The sequence below is a fragment of the Salvelinus sp. IW2-2015 genome, unplaced genomic scaffold (assembly GCF_002910315.2).
Source record: "Salvelinus sp. IW2-2015 unplaced genomic scaffold, ASM291031v2 Un_scaffold859, whole genome shotgun sequence".
In the NCBI taxonomy this organism is placed as follows: Eukaryota; Metazoa; Chordata; class Actinopteri; order Salmoniformes; family Salmonidae; genus Salvelinus; species Salvelinus sp. IW2-2015.
Genome location: NW_019942630.1, coordinates 144,985 through 148,633, shown reverse-complemented (window position 1 = coordinate 148,633; position 3,649 = coordinate 144,985). Strand labels below are relative to the sequence as shown.

General features: G+C 44.1%; 1 protein-coding gene across 1 annotated transcript in view; it reads left to right on the top strand.

The window, feature by feature from the left end:
- Positions 1-465: 465 nt before the first annotated feature.
- LOC112069022 (monocarboxylate transporter 1) overlaps positions 466-3,649 on the top strand; it is a 31,705-nt gene continuing 28,521 nt past the window's right edge. The window contains exon 1 of the mRNA XM_024136273.2: positions 466-783. The gene's annotated coding sequence lies outside the window, so the exon portion shown is untranslated. The remainder of the gene's footprint in view (positions 784-3,649) is intronic.

The window sequence follows — 3,649 nt, the reverse complement described above, 5'->3', positions numbered from 1 at the left end:
AGTGCTCTATGTTTGTTAACCTCCAGCAGCGCTCAGGGATGTTTCCTTTCCCAAGCCCTGACCATCGAGCACAGAGTGACAGCGGGGGTAGTTGAACTAAGGCCTCGCCTAAAGTTAACCTCTGAAGTGATCAGAACGATCTCTGCTAATATTTCCAAGGAGACCAGAGGGGAGCAACAAAAGCTGCTTAAGAGGGAGCCAGTTGTTTGATTGCTGTGACTACCAATATCCTGTAATCTATTGTCTATACAATTATGAAAGAAATCAATGGCCAACAGACATGTTATCTCTTAGGCCCAGACATTAGTGTGTATCCTACTGTTTGAAGTTTCACATAGGGCCAATAGTGCAGTACATGTGAGCTGGAGACACATGGCAAGGAGGTGGGGAAAACATTTTAGGGGCACGGCTCTAATCCTCAAACAGCCAATAAGAGGCAGACTGGACTGACCTCATCAGTTAGCACTCTAGTATCTTGGCYGGCCCAGCTGTTTGAACTGGCCACTGAATGAACCAAACTTTGTCAACTTCTMTTCCATTTTACAGACCAGCATTTACTCAGACTCCGAAGTGTTCATTTCCCYAGCACAGGGACACTGCTTGTCGTAGTGGAGGTAGAGGTTCTGTTCTATGGGAGAATCTCAGACATTCTAGACTTAGACTTCTGTAGAGGTCTTTTGCTTCTTACACAGAGAAGCCCTGTTCTGAAGTGCCTCACTCAGAGGAGAGCTCCCCATCTCAGCCTGTAGAGCTCATCTGGAACTAGGAGGAGCTGCTGGCAAGGTAAGATGCCACCAACCCACACATCCATATGTACATGTGGTTACTCTGCATAAGCTCTGAGATGTCAATTTGCTCTTGGAGAAGCGTTCTCATTTGCATGTAAAAAAAAAAAAAAAAAAGATGTGTGAAAGGAGATTAGTATTTTCTTGAAAGGATCTCACTGATATGTTTAATGTGACACACATGTCAAGTTGTTATGTGAGTGCATATTCTCTTTATAGTTTATGCTTTGTAAAAAAAAAAACGAGTATTCTCTTAATTGTTCATGCCCTGAAAAGAAAAAAATGGTATTTTGTTTATTGTTCTGAAAAGCATTGACAGAAGTGGTCATGATCATGATGGCTCACCTTGGGATCCTTATGCTATTAAGCAGGATGCTTGAGGCAATGTCCTCATGCCCCCAACCTGGAACACCTCCACTCCACTCACTTCCCACTCGCCGGGACCTGCCCACGCACCACTCATCCACTCACATCACCCAACGCACATCTCAATGGGGATAGCCTACTACAAAACCACAATGCCTGTACTATCACTCTCATTCCTACCAAGCCTTCAACCTGAATCGCACTGCTGCTATTGTAAGGCTTTAGAAGACAATACTGAAATAACCTAATATTAGTCTAACAACCCAGCTTCTGTCCTGTGCTGTGATCCCCATCCATTTCTGTCAGTCACATATCCATTTGGAGGGCCATGTTAGCTTAGCAGCCAAAGTCCTGGGGCTTCTGAACACTACGCTCGCTCGCCTATCTGAAGCGGCAAGATGTCTGCGAGGGATTTAACCTTGAAGAAGTTAAGACATAGACCTTGTTGTGACACAGCCAATGTTCTATAGTGCCAAGAACGTGCCGCTGGGGCGTTTGAAGCAGCGTGTTCCGTCTCAAGTGGCACGGTCAGGCTGCCCACTTTGGCTGCTTATTATAGACCTTTAGCCAATGTGGGGTCCATTGTTCATCTTGACTCATATTTCATCCTCCATGCAGGCGGCTGTCTGCATATGATAAACCTAGAAACCAGGTTAAAGTGGAGTCTTTAACTAACAGATTACTTACTTTGCAGAGAGTCTGCAACGTTGTCAGTCTTCTTGAGTAGATGAAATGGCCCCCCTTATTTATTTCAATATTATTAACCTTGATGTGTTGATTAGTCATTAATACACATTAGTGTGTGTCCTGACTTTCTCCTCCATTCATACATTAAAACAGAAAATCACTACTCAGTCTTGTCCGTGTGGGACTCAACGACCTATGTAAGCTCCTGCACAGAATGTACGCCACGCATGTGCCCTGGCTTGTGCCCTGGCTTGTACCCTGGCTTGTGCCCTGGCTTGTGCCCTGGATTGTACCCTGGCTTTTGCTCTGTACCCTGGCTTGTGCCCTGGCTTGTGCTCTGGCTTGAGCCCTGGCTTATGCTCTGGCTTGTGCCCTGGCTTGTACCCTGGATTGTACCCTGTGCCCTGGCAAATACATGTGCTGATTGAAAGACTGTTGAACAAGTAAACAATACTATTTTCAGACAGAGACATATCTTTGAGCTGACCTTTGTTCCCAGGACAGGAGGTAAAGCCGATAGCTGTAAGAGGACACCCAGCACATTGTATTCTCAACACCCATTTAACAGAACAGCCCACTCCCGATAAGTGCACTTTGGATTTGTGAAAACTCCTGTGCAATACAGTTTTCAAGTCCCARTTCAATAACATGTTATTTTATTCATGCTTATAACTGCATGATGTSGTTTAGTTCACTCTGTCACTCCAGTCCCAAGCCATTATATTTSCTGTATCAGGAGTGGACTGAAATGTTCCATTTCCACAGCATCACAGCAGTAAGYTAAGATATTCTTCACATTCATCTGCATCTCACTTCTATGAAACTGCTCACATTATAGAAAGTTYACTTACCTGCTCTCATTTATCATAGCTGTTCCGGTGAGAAAGTGATTTGCAACATGTCATGTTTGTACTGCGTCCTGCACAGTTAAAAGAGCATGCTGAAGTACCCAGAAGTCCTCATCAGATAATGGCTGAAATWTACGTTGATAGGGAACACAGTCTTCGTCTTCCTTTCTCTCTCTACAGAGTACATCCGCGAAAAGGGGAAGATTGTAAACCAGCATAAGGATACACATTTGGTCGAATTAGTCTTTGATCTTTGCCTGGAGCGTGAATTACTTTAAGAGATTTCAATGGCAGCCTTCCCTATATTTAGGTAAAATTTGAGGGGAATCTTGGGATACCAATTCCAGACTGATATACTGTGCAACAACATGCAACATGTTGTATCCAACATGAATGGATCTGCATTATATGGGTTTTCTCAATCAGAGACAGGTGGTTTACGTTTTCCTCTGATTGGGAACCATATATAGGCTGGCTGTTCACACTGTTTGTTTGTGGGTGATTGTCTCCTGTGTTTGTGTCTGCGCACCACACGGGATTGTTTCGGTTTGTTCGTGCGTTTATGTAGTCTGTTCCTGTGTCAGCGTGCTTCGTGTATTTGTAAGTTCGTTTGTTCAGGTCTGTCTACATCGTTTTGTTATTTTGTATTTCTGAAGTCTAGTTCGTGTCAGTGTTCGTCTGTTTTTTCAATAAATCATTATGTCATCACACCCTCGCTGCGCATTGGTCTACCGATCCTTCTCTCCTCGTCGTTACAATTATAAACGGGGTGGTTCGAGCCCTGAATGCTGATTGGCTGACAGCGGGTATATCAGACTATATACCACGGGTATAACAAAACATTTATTTTTACTGCTCTAATTACGTGGGAGCCAGTTTTTAATACAATAAGGCACCTCGGGTTTGCGGTATATGACCAATACAGCACGGCTAAGGGCTGTGTCCAGGCACTCGGCGTTGCAT